Genomic DNA, 14,403 nt, shown 5'->3' with positions numbered 1-14,403 from the left:
TCAAACACTAGCTTATTAAAGTTATTGACTATTTTGTACTTTGAATCTAACCTATTCCACTGATCAACTTGTCTATTTCTTAGCCAATACCAAATGGTTTTGGTAACTGCTGCTTTATAATATAGTTTTAGATCTGGTACAGCTAGGCCACCTTCATTTTATTTTTTTTCATTAGTTCCCTTGAAAGTCTTGACCTTTTTTCTTCCAGATGAATTTTGTTATTATTTTTTCTAGGTCATTAAAATATTTTTTGGGGGAGTCTGGTTGGTATAGCACTAAATAAATAGATTAGTTTAGGTAGTATTGTCATCTTTATTATATTTGCTCGCCCTATCCAAGAGCATTTAATATTTTTCCAATTGGTTAGATATGAGTTTATTTGTGTGGAAAGTGTTTTGTAGTTTTGCTCACATAGTTCCTGACTTTCCCTTGTCAAATAGATTCCCAAATATTTTATACTATTGGCAGGTACTTTAAATGGAATTTCTCTTTGTAACTCTGTTGAATTTTGTTACTGATATATAGGAATGCTGATGACTTATGTGGATTTATTTTGTATCCTGCAACTTTGCTAACGGTGTGGATTATTTCTAACAGCTTTTTAATAGTATCTCCGGGGTTCTCTAAGTATACCATCATATCATCTGTAAAGAGTGATAATTTGGTTTTCTCATTACCTACTATAATTCCTTTAATCTTTTACTCAACTCTTATTACTGAAGCTAGCATTTCTGATCCAATATTGAATAGTAATGGTGATAGTGGGCAACCTTGTTTCACTCCTGAACTTAATGGGACTGGATTCAGTTCATCCCTATTATGTATGATGCTTACTGATGGTTTTAAATGGATGCTACTGATTGTTTTAAGAAAAGCCCATTTCCCTTTCCCCCTACCCCCATACTCTCAAGTGTTTTTTAATAGGAATGGATGTTGGATTTTATCAAATGCTTTTTCTCAATCTATTGAGATGATAATATGGTTTTTGTTAATTTGGTTATTGATATAGTCAATTATGCTAATAGTTTTCCTGATATTGAACCAGCCCTGAATTTCTGGTATAAATCCTACTTGGTCATGGTGTATTATCATGGGGATAATTTTCTTTAAACTTTATGCTAATATTTTATTTAAGATTTTAGCATCAATATTCATTAGGGAGATTGGTCTATAATTTTCTTTCTCTGTTTTCAACCTAATTGGTTTAGGTATCAGTACCATGTCTGTGTCATGAAAGGAATTTGGTAGGACTTCTTCATTCCCTATTTTTCCAAAGAGTTATAAAGCATTGGGGCTAATTGTTCTTTAAATGTTTGGTAGAATTCACATGTAAATCCTTCTGGTCCTGGGGATTTTTTTTTTGTAGGAAGTTGATTAATAGCTTGTTTTATTTCTTTTTCTGAAATGAGACTATTTAAGCCATTTACTTCCTCCTCTGTTAATCTGGGAAGCCTAATTTTTTTTTTTTTATTTAATAGCCTTTTATTTACAGGATATATGCATGGGTAACTTTACAGCATTAACAATTGCCAAACCTCTTGTTCCAATTTTTCACCTCTTACCCCCCCACCCCCTCCCCTAGATGGCAGGATGACCAGTAGATGTTAAATATATTAAAATATAAATTAGATACACAATAAGTATACATGACCAAAATGTTATTTTGCTGTACAAAAAGAATCAGACTCTGAAATATTGTACAATTAGCTTGTGAAGGAAATCAAAAATGCAGGTGTGCATAAATATAGGGATTGGGAATTCAATGTAATGGTTTTTAGTCATCTCCCAGAGTTCTTTTTCTGGGCATAGCTAGTTCAGTTCATTACTGCTCCATTAGAAATGATTTGGTTGATCTCGTTGCTGAGGATGGCCTGGTCCATCAGAACTGGTCATCATATAGTATTGTTGTTGAAGTATATAATGATCTCCTGGTCCTGCTCATTTCACTCAGCATCAGTTCGTGTAAGTCTCTCCAGGCCTTTCTGAAATCATCCTGTTGGTCATTTCTTACAGAACAGTAATATTCCATAATATTCATATACCACAATTTATTCAGCCATTCTCCAACTGATGGACATCCATTCAGTTTCCAGTTTCTAGCCACTACAAAAAGGGCTGCCACAAACATTCGTGCACATACAGGTCCCTTTCCCTTCTTTATAATCTCTTTGGGATATAATCCCAGTAGTAACACTGCTGGATCAAAGGGTATGCACAGTTTGATAACTTTTTGAGCATAGTTCCAAACTACTCTCCAAAATGGTTGGATTCGTTCACAACTCCACCAACAATGCATCAATGTCCCAGTTTTCCCACATCCCCTCCAACAATCATCATTATTTTTTCCTGTCATCTTAGCCAATCTGACAGGTGTGTAGTGGTATCTTAGAGTTGTCTTAATTTGCATTTCTCTGATTAATAATGACTTGGAGCATCTTTTCATATGACTAGAAATAGTTTCAATTTCTTCATCTGAGAATTGTCTGTTCATATCCTTTGACCATTTTTCAATTGGAGAATGGCTTGATTTTTTATAAATTAGAGTTAATTCTCTATATATTTTGGAAATGAGGCCTTTATCAGAACCTTTGACTGTAAAAATATTTTCCCAGTTTATTGCTTCCCTTCTAATCTTGTCTGCATTAGTTTTGTTTGTACAAAAACTTTTCAGTTTGGTATAATCGAAATTTTCTATTTTGTGATCAGTAATGATCTCTAGTTCTGCTTTGGTCATAAAGACCTTCCCCTTCCACAGGTCTGAGAGGTAAACTATCCTATGTTCCTCTAATTTATTAATAATTTCATTCTTTATGCCTAGGTCATGAACCCATTTTGACCTTATCTTGGTGTACGGCGTTAAGTATGGATCAATGCCTAGTTTCTGCCATATTAGTTTCCAATTTTCCCAGCAATTTTTATCAAACAGTAAGTTCTTATCCCAAAAGCTGGGATCTTTGGGTTTGTCAAAGACTAGGTTGCTATATTTGTTGACTGTTTTATCCCTTGAACCTAATCTATTCCACTGATCAACTAATCTATTCCTTAGCCAATACCAAATAGTTTTGGTAACTGCTGCTCTATAATATAATTTTAGATCTGGTACAGCTAAGCCACCTTCATTTGATTTTTTTTTCATTAATTCCCTTGAAATTCTTGACCTTTTGTTTTTCCATATGAACTTTGTTGTTATTTTTTCTAGGTCATTAAAATAGTTTTTTGGGACTCTGATTGGTATAGCGCTAAATAAATAGATTAGTTTAGGTAATATTGTCATCTTTATTATATTTGCTCGCCCTATCCAAGAGAAGCCTAAATTTTTGAAGGTAGTCATCCATTTCACTTAGGTTATCAAATTTAATTGGCATAAAGTTGGGCAAAGTAATTCCTGATTATTTCTCTAATTTCCTCTTCATTGGTGGAAAGTTCTCCATTTTCATTTTTAAGACTACTAATTTGATTGTCCTCTCTCCTTTTTCTAATCAGATTTGCCAAAGGCTTATCTGTTTTATTATGGAATTCACCTGTTCCATTAAATGTCCATCTTCTTCCCTGGACAAAATGCTCAGCTTATCTGGGTAGTTTATTCTCGACTGCCTTCCAAGCTTTTTTCCTTTCAGAATATCAGATTCCCGGCCTTTTGATCCTTTCAGAAGCAGCTAAATCCTGAGTGATCCTTGTTGTGACTCCTTGGTATTTGAATTTTTTTTTTTCTGGATGTTTGTAATATTTTTTCCTTAGTCTGGTAGTTCTGAAATTTAGCCATAATATTCCTTGGAGTTTTTATTTTAGGGTCTTTTTCAGAAGGTGTTTGATGAATTCTTTCAATGCCTATTTTACCTTCTGATTCTTTTACATCTGGGCAGTTCTCTTTGATGATTTCCTGTAAAATAGTGTCTAGGCTCTTTTTTTCATCATGATTTTCAGGAAGTCCAATAATCCTCAGATTATCTCTCCTAGAACTATTTTCCAGATCTATTGTTGTTCCAAGTAGATAATTAACTTTTTTCTATTTTTTTAATTTTACTTGACTGATTCTTGATGTCTCAACAAATCATTAATTTCTATTTGTTCAGTTCTGATTTTTAATGAGTTATTTTCTTCATTAGCTTTTTAAATTTCTTTTTGTATTATGTCCAATTGAGTTTTTAAATGAGTTGTTTTGCTCTATGGAATTTTTTTCCATTTCACTAATTTTTTTTCTTTTTTTTTTATTGAGTTTTTTTTTTTTTTTTTTTTTTTTTTTCAGATTCACAAATCCTACCTTCCTGGGAATTCTTTATCTTTTCCAATTCACATTTCAGGAAGTTGTTTTTTTCCCCCACTTTATCATATTTTTCTTTAAGTGAGTTATAAGCTTTTTCTGTACTCTCTTGCAGGGCTTCTCTTTATTTTTCCCATTTTTCTTCTAACTCTCTTTGAAGATATTTTATAATTTCTTCTAGGAGAGTTTTAGCTTTCCTAGCTTTAGTGTCTTCAGCACGGGTAAAGTCACATAAGTTGCATATTTTAATCTCAACTAGGGCGTATTACAGCACAGTTGAGCTTTAACTTTATTTGGTAGATTGAATGCTTAAACACCCTTTAAGGCATTCTGTTAATTTGGGTTAATCGAATGACTGCGGAGGCTGGCTGAAATTTACCAACCCTTTTTATTATGATTTAGTCAAACTCTCATTTATAGCTCAATGTTAGTCACTGCTGTACTTGTGTGATGGGGACAAGGTTACATCCCACTTTGCAGTTTTGTCTGGGGACTGTCTGCTATTAATCTCTTTCTGTGTAGAAGATATTGATGGTTAGTTTACACTTGGCCTTTTTACTTATTTTTTTTTTAAAAGCCCTTAGGGTCTGTCTTCAGGGCAAGCTGGTAATCTCTTTGCCCAGTATTCATGGATTTTACTAGTCAAGCACTATTTCTAAGGTTGAATTTGGTAATTAATGGTGAGTGTCAAAGAGGAGCTTAGAATGAAGTGTGTGTGTTTTCTGCACCATCTTGGCTCTGCCCTCCAAATCAATATTGATGAAAGGAATGAAAATTAAACCAACTGAAATACTTAACAGATCAGATAATATGACAGGAAAAATTGACATCCTCAAGTAGTTATGAAAATTGAGACACTAATTTATTGGTAGTGTTGTGAACTAATCCAATCATTATTAACAAAAATTAATTTGAAAACTATAGTCAAAGGGCAATCAAAGAGTACATATTTTTTTGACCCAAATTTACCACCACTAGATCTGTATTCTGAAGAGATCAAAAAAAGAGACAAGGATCTATTTGAACAAATTTTTTATAGTAATTTTTATTATAGTGGCAAAGAACAGGAAATTTAGGGGATGTCCATCAATTGGGGAATGCTGAATAAGTTGTGGTATCTGATTGTGATGGAATACTATTGTAGTATAAGTAATGATGAGTAGGATGATTTCAGAAAAGCTTGGGAAGACTTTTATGAACTGATTCAAATTGAAGCAAACAGAAACAGGAGACTATTGTACACAATAACAGTAATATTTTGATGATGATAAACTCTGAAAAACTTAGTTACTCTAAATAAGACAATGATTCAAGATAATTCCAAAAGATTCATGATTAAAAAAATATTTTCAGAGGGAGAACTCTGAATCAGATTGAATTTTTTTTGACTTTCTTTATTTTTCTTATTTTATTCTTTCTTATTTTATTTTTATCTTATTTATGACATGACTAATATGGAAATACTTTTTTACATAACTTCACATGTATAATTGATATCAAATTGCTTTTTTCTTGACAAAGGGAGAGAAATAGAAGAAAGGAAGGGGATTTTGAACTCAAAATTTTTTTAAAAATTAAAATGTCATTACTTGTACTTGAGAAATATTTAATAAAATAAGTGAGTATAAGAAAAAAGACAATCAGAATATTTTCATTTGATCCTATGTATAATAGGTAGTAACCAGAATTTATTTTGTGAATGTGTGAAACATAGTTTATCCTGTGCTTTAGGACATTTTGACAAGGAGATGATTTCAAATAGGAAAAAATTTAAAATAGAGAAAAATTATCATCCTAATACAGTAGTCCAGGAATGAGGTGACAAGAATCTATACCCAGGAACTGGTAATGTCAGAGAAGAAAAGTGGATGTAGAAAAAATGAAATATATTTCAAAGAAAAACTGACAGAACTTGGCAACTGATTAGATATATAGGTTATGAGAGTAAGAAGTTGAAAAACATATCTATTTTGGGAGTCTGGGTGACTAGGATAATGTTGTTATGATTGACAGTAATAAGGATGTTAGGCAGAGAGGTAGGTTTGGTGAGAATAACATTGATTTCTATTTTGATTATCCTAAGTTTAAGATACCTGTAGGATAACCAGAATGAGCTATATAGGATATAATTGGAGATGTGACATTGGAGGTCAGGAAAGAGGTTATAGATTGGTAAGTATATCTGAGAATCATATCTATTGAAATGATAATTGATTCCATGGAAATTGATGAAATCACCAAGTCAGATAGTATAGCATTAGAAGAGAAGATGGCCTAGGAATAGAGTTTTGGTATAAATCCAAGGTTAGCAGGCACAAACTGGATGAGAGCAAAATAAAAATGAAGACTCTTTGTAGGCTGAGAAGGAGAAAACTTCATGAAAATCAAGAGAAGAGAATAAGAAGTTACTTACCCTCTTGCAAGCTCAATTTACTATCTCAGAAGATTGTTTTTGTTTTTGATCAAATGAATTAACATCTGTAAAGCAGTTTGGAAATCTTAAATGATATATAAATAATATTGTTATTATTTTCTACTAATAAACTTTTAACACCAATTTGATTCCTATCAATCATCTTAAATTATTATTATTTTTTTTGGAGATTACATTTTCTATAATGACTTTTCATCACTTTGAATAAAATAGAATGTAGATACTTTTCCCTTAAGTCCTTTCACCTTATCTTCAAGCACAGTGATTGCCTTGAATTTTTGAAAATATATTTAATAATTTTCTTTTGTACAAACTCCTGGGACCTGATGATTTCCACACCTATTGGATCTCAAATGGAATTACAGATCTTTTAGACTACCTTCGCTATCATGGTAAAGTATCAGTTTGGTCTCACCTATTTATAGTCCTGAAAAGACCACAACTGAGAAGACTATCTTTTAAAGAGTTTGTATATTCCATATTTTTCTTTCCTTTAGCCTCCATCAATTCACTTCACATTTCCTCAGTAAGCTCCTAAAGGACAAAAATTTTCTCAATAGTACTTACTATGGTGGTTTATACCTAGTGTATTTTCAATAAATGTTAACTTAAAAAAAAACAACTTTAATATTTGTTGGAAATTCTGTTTGGATATATAAGTATATGTGTGTATATTTCTCTCTGTATAGATATGTACCTATATATGGATGCATAAATACATACTTACATTCATATATCTTCTGAGTAACTTTTTCACAATTTGTTAGAAGTATAGTATTCTGAAATAAAAGTCTTAGAATAAGCTCAATATTGATTTTGATTTTCAAATTAATTTATTTCCTTTGTATAGTATCTTACATTATGTGCTTTAAAAAACTATACATTTTCTCATTTTTATTTTATTCTCATTATAATCTTGTCAGTAAAGCAAAAGTAAAGGTAGAGATAAAGAAGGATGTTAGAAGGAGAGGCAGGTTTGGTGAGAATAATATTGATTCTGATATCTTTGAGACAGTAAATTGAGCTTATGAGAGATTAGGTAACTTGGTACTCTCTTCTCTTGGTTTTCATGATCTCTCCTAATTCTCTTCCCATCTATCTGAATACTATTGTTCATTGTACTTTTGCTCTCATCCAGATGTGCCTGCTACCTTTGAATATACACCAAGTCTATTTCCTAGGCCCTCTTCTCTTCTCTTTGCCATCTGACTTGATGATTTCATCAATTCCTATGGAATTAATTACAATTTTTATGCATATGATTCTCAGATATATTTGCCAACCTCTATTTTCTCTCCTGACTTCCAATGTCAAATCTCCAACTGTCTACTGGATAGTTCATACTGAATATCCTATAGATATCTTAAGCTTAGCATAATCAAAACAAAAATCAGTATTATTGACAGTCAGGTAAATATAAAGGTAGAGTTAAAGAAACTAAGACTTAGAACAAGTGGCTCATCTACTCCTAAGTTGCAAAAATGTAAAAGCAGGGACTGAAAACCAGATCCTCTGGTTTTAAGACTGAGTCTTTTGCAGCTGGGGTGGACTGCTTTTATAGTAGAAGCAACAAAATTTATTGCCTAAGTTACAACTTCTTCACATTAATAAAAATGTATTTATAAACAGGTCAGGATAAAAGTATTATTTTTAAATGAGCTTAGTTTGGTTTGAGAAAGACAATTCTTTCAATAAATGTTCATCTCAATAAATATTATGTTCCTCTAATAATTGGTATAAAAAGAATCATAATTCATACACATTTGGTGGTATTTCTATGCCTCATAAAACATTACTATAAATTGGATATTTTGTTGTACTACTTCTGTCAGATCATAGACATCTCATATACTTTGACCATAAATCACTTAGTCAAATGTAGTCCTGTATATTATGTATTATACATGCAGAAAAGTTTTGTAATATGTTTGTGGATATCTTGGTAACATTTGCAAGCCTGATATACAGTGCCTGTCATGTTTCTATTGGTGTAAATAATGTTTGTATCTTTAAATAGAGAAGTGATATGCATATTCAAGACTGCATTTATTTTCAAGCTCATGTATTGTAGATTTGCAAGGGGAGTTTAGAGATGAGAATAATATTAGGATAACATTGAGATCTGAAAGAGATGTAAAGAATTAGCTTCTATAGTTTCATTATGATAAATGAGGTAACTGAGACAGAGAGATTAAGATATTTACTTGTATACAGCAGCAAATATTGGAGGCTGGATGAAACCTCAGATTTCAACCTGTTCCAATACCAGTGGTGTTTTTCTTCAGTTTTTATTCTATTATATCATCTTGCTAAAAGAGAGGGATAATTTTCTTCCACATATATATTGAATAGTAAAAATTTATGTACAGTTTGAAATTGTCATCTCTTGCTTTATAATACAAATTTATTTTATGACTTATCATCTAGTCACCCAGATTCACAACCTCACTGTCATCAATATGTCTTCACTTTCCCTCACTCATTAAATCTAATTGTTAACCAAATTTTGGTTAGTTGACTTAAGTAACCTGTCTTGAATCTCAACTTTTTTTCATTTTGATAAAGACCATGCAAGTTTGGGTTCTTGTCATATCTCTCCTAGTCTGTTGCAATAGTCTTTTCATATATCCTTTCTCCCATCCCCTTGTCTTCTCCAACATACAACTCTACAATCATCACTGCACTGTATTATCTACAAGGATATCCACGGATAAAACAGCTCACTGGATCTTAACATCTCCTCAAATTATTCTATATTTCTACTACATTCACATCACTTTGAAAAAAAAAAACACTTATTACAAACTTGTTGCTTCTATCTTCTCCTTTTTCACTCTTCAATTCTTTGCAAACTGAATTCTAAATCTCATCACTAAATAAAATAGAACTACCATTCAAAGTTACAAAAGTGTCTTAATTTTGAAATCCTATGATTTTAAAAAAAATGAATCTACTTCTTGATCCATTTGCAAAATTTACATTACAAGCTCTAGAGGATATTTGCCCTCAGCCTCTCATGACACTGTTTTCTTTTGATTCTTCTTTTACCTGTCTGATTAATCCTCCTAAATCTTTTTTGGTGCTTTGCCAATCATCATGAAGAAGAACAATTTTATAGACAAAAGCCACGTCATCCTAGATACCACTTATGTTAAATATCATAAACAGAATATGGAAGCTAGACTAATTAAAACACTAAGACTTAGAGAAGAAATGTTCAAGACACAATTATCACTGGAAGTCAAAAGTTTAGCTTTGACTAGGAATAGCCCCATAAAGCCAAATGAGCATTATTTATAACAGAGATACTGCCCTTAGTGGGATACATCATGAGAAATCTGTGAGTAAAGAAAGTGGGGTTCTATAGTATCTGATGCAGTGATACTACAGTATCAGGCCAACAAGCATTTATTAAGCTCTTACTATGTTTCAGGAACTGTGCTAAGTATTACAAATAGGAAGAAAGAGAAAAAAAAATCAGTACCTGTTATCAAGGAGCTAATAACCTAATGAGTGAGCAACATGCAAACAGATATGCACAAACATATAGAGAATAACTTGAAGGTAATCATAACAGGAAGTCACTAGCATTAAGAGAAATTGGGAAAGCCTTCTTACAGAAATCTTAGTTGAATTATGAAGGGAGTCAGGATGCAGAGTCGGGGGGCGGGAAGATATGTGAACCAGAGAATTCCAAAGGACACATAGAAAATGCAGAGTCAAAAAATAGTGCTGTGTGCTAGGGACAACAAGAAGTCCAGTGTCACTGATTCATATAGTCCATGCAAGGGAGTAATACACAAGAAGATTGAAAAGGCAAAAAGGAGGCAGGTCATGGAGGGTTTTAAAAGCCATATAGAATTTTTTTTTTAATTTGCTCTTGATTGTAATAGAAGCTATTAAAGTTTGTTGTAGTGGATAATGGTAAAATTCATGCTTCAGGAAGATTACTTTGATAACAGTGTGAATGAAATCCTGAAATGAGGAAAGAATTAAGTCAAAGAGGACAGAAGAAATGAGAGTGTACACCAGGATGGTGTCACAATCAAATAAGAGAAACAGTCATATATGTCATTAGTAATAGTTTCAGGATTGCAGACAGACCCATATAAGTAAGTAATTCAGAATCTTTGAATAATCATATACCTTGGAGTCAAAATTCATGAATGTAGGCATGAATCAAGTATTAATTTTCCCAAAGTGTTTCTAAAAATATACACAAATTAATTTTTAAAAATGATGAGATTATTTGGGAAGGAGAAATCTAGAAGTTGAGAAAATGATTGAATATTTTCTGTTAAATAAAAATATTTTCTGTTCTGCTTCCTGGTATTTCAGCTAAGTCATAAACAAAATGAGATCTTCTATGAAGCAAATGTGATTAGAGTAGGGAGTGCACTCCTAGGAAGGGAAATATATAGTACAAAATCAGGGAAATGGAAGATGGTATATGCTGTGTGAAAAATATGGCTAGAAAGATAATTTGACTGGACTATAGCATGTAGGAAGGAGAGTTATACATAATAAAATTGGGAAGATAGATTAACATCAGATTGTAAAGGGATTTAAAAGCCAAAAAGTGTTTATATTATATCCTAGAGTTAATAGAGAGGTATTATAGTTTATGAGAATGACACTAACAAGATCAGTTATGCACTTAAGAAAAAATCAATTTGTTGGTCTTGTAGGGAGACCAATTAACGTATTATTGGAGTAAATCAGTCAAGAAGTTAAGAAAACTCAAATTAAGATATTGCTAGATTCATAGAAAGAAGGGATCAGATGATCAAGATAATATGAAAACAGAAAGAGCAAGAATTGACAAATGATAGGAGATGAGACATAAGAGATAGTGAAGTTTCAAAGAAAATATTGAGGCTAAAAGCTGGGTGACTGAGTGACTAGAAAGACGGAGATTCTCTTGACAGAAAAAGGGATAATTACTTAAGAAGTAAAATGAACTTTGTTAAGTGTGTAGAAGTTACTTAAATGAAGGTTATATGTTACATGTTGATGTTTTCACTAAGTTTTTTCAAGATTTGCCTTATAATTTCATTGGTATAGGGAATTCAAGATAAGGAAAGTACCTCTGTGAAGCTACATCAACACTTGTCTTGGGTACTTAAAAAGCAGGACTTGAAACTAGATGTTTCTGACACTCTTGTTTGCTTTTTATCCACTGTTTCATAATTACATAATATAACATTTGAAAAATATCAATAGCTAATATTGCTTCACACACACAAAAAAATTTCCTATGATCCTAAAGGAGAAATAGATATCTATGAACAAAGTTTCTTTGTGTTGGTATGAAAATCAAATGATTTTTGTTGAGATATTGTTGATCTTTACCTTTGTAAACTTATCAAATGTACATCATTATACTTTGCAAACTTAAATAAATGGCAGTTATGACAGTTTAATATATGTTAATACTCAGGGCATATAAACCATGTATGTAGGTATAATTGGTGGCTAGCGTAAGTGCAGAAAGCTGTAATATTATTCTTCAAGTTTTCTTAGATAGAGAATACCTTTTATGGAATAAATATTGTTTGGGTGAGTATTGTTGAGGCAAACTAGTTATATTTCTCCTTAAATTCTAGGTGTCCTTTTTCTAATGTTATTAGCTTGAGTCCTATCATTTTTATCTAACAGCTACTGAAAGTGTCACAATTCTATTTGATTAGTTGACATCAATTAGTTAATAAAAAAGGAATTCATTTTGAAGATATAGCAAGAATAAGAATACAGATATTTTCCCCAATACATCAGTGACACATTATCTCCTACCCCACCTAACACCCTGGAAAGAAATGAAGGAAGAGGAGAAATCATATGTAACTTTCTAAACTTTTTAAACATTATTACAGTCCAGCTAAATTAGGCTTCTCAAAAATCATGATCTGGAAAGTAGGTTGATGGAGTAAAGGCAGGGATTTTACCAACCTCTCTTTCAAACTGCTCCAAATAACTTCAGATAAATTTTAGAACATCAGAACACCCAAAAAGACCCGATAGACCATTTGCCAGTTGAAGAACTTTGAAAGTCATCAGAAAAGGTTTGTGACACTAGGGTGAGAACCCAGCATACAGTTCCATGGCAGGCCATGCAAGCACAGCCTCAACCCCAGCCTGGGCTCCAGCATCAGCAAAGCAGAATTCCATTGTGTTAACACACTATATCGTATAATTACAGAGGGGCAAGGACACTCCTAATAGTTCCAAAACAGAAAAGAGTGTTTGTGTTCAGGTTCCTAGAGGGATCATTGATAACAGCTATACAAAATCCCTGAAGCTTGGGACAGTACATCTTCTGCCCTGGAAACAGAGTCCTACTTTAACAAAGAGTTAAAAGCTAAATAATAGGCTAGGAAAATAATCAGACAAAAGAAAAAAGTTTCCGACTATTGAAAGTTACTATGGTGACAAAGAAGATCAAAACAACACTCAAAAGATAACAAAGTCAAAGCTCCTACATCCAAAGTCTCCAAGAAAAATAAGAATTGTGCTCAGGCCAAGGAAGAGTTTAGAAGAGATTTGGAAAATCAAATAAGAGGAATAGAAAGAAAATTAGGCTTGAGTGGTGCAAAAGAAGATAAGTAAAGCTAATGAAAAGAATGCCTTAAAAAGCAAATTTGGCCAATCAAAAAACAAGGTACAAAAGCAACCTGAGGGAAATGATTCTTTAAAAATTAGAACTGACCAAATTGAAGATAGTGATTTTATAAGAAACTGATATACAATAAAATAAAACCAAAAGATGAAAAAGGTAATAAAAAATGTAAAAAAAAATTTCATTGGAAAAACAATTAGCCTGGAAAATAAATCTGGGAAAGACATCAATATTTTTATTGATCTACCTGAAATTCATTACCAAAAAAAGAGCCTAGCCATTGATTTAAAGAAATTATCAAGGAAAACTTCTGATATTTTGGAATCAAAAGTAAAAGAAATTGCAGGAATCCACCAATCACCTTCTGAAAGAGATCCTGAAATGAAAACTCCTAGGAATATAATAGGAAAATTCTGGAATTCCCAGGTTAAGGGAAAAAAAATTGCAAGAATCCAGAAAGAAACAAAATTCCAGTATAGTGGAGCCATAGTCAGGATAATCTCAAACTTTAGCAGCTTCAACATTAAAGAACAGGAGGGCTTGGAATATGGTATCCTGGAGAGCAATGGAGCTAGGATTACAATCAAGAATCACCTACCCAGCAAAACTGAGTATAATTCTTCCAAGAAAAAGTTGGATATTCAGTGAAATAGAGGGTTTTTACGCATGGAAAATTTGATTTGCAGATATAGGATTCAAGAGATGCCTAATGAGATAATTAGGAATGTGATATCTTAAGGGATTTGATAAGATTTATCTGTTTACATTCCTACATGACCTTTGTAATTCATTAGGACTTTCTCATTATTATAGCAGTTAGAAGGAGTATATGTAGACAGAAGACACAGGTGTATATTGAATATGAAGGGATAATGTCTTAAAAATGATGAAATTGAGGAGTGAGAGAGGCATGTACTGGTAGAAAGAGAAAGGAGACGTGGAATAGTATAAATTATCGGCCATAAAAAGGGGTAAGAAAAAACTTTTGCAGTGGAGGGGAAGTGGGAGGTGAGAAGGGAAGTAAATGGACCTTAGTCTCATCAGAATTGGCTCAAAGAGGAATTAAGATACACAATCAATATGGATATAGAA

This window comes from Sarcophilus harrisii, chromosome 4, assembly GCF_902635505.1.
Source record: "Sarcophilus harrisii chromosome 4, mSarHar1.11, whole genome shotgun sequence".
In the NCBI taxonomy this organism is placed as follows: domain Eukaryota; kingdom Metazoa; phylum Chordata; class Mammalia; order Dasyuromorphia; family Dasyuridae; genus Sarcophilus; species Sarcophilus harrisii.
Note: the sequence above shows the minus strand (reverse complement) of the source record.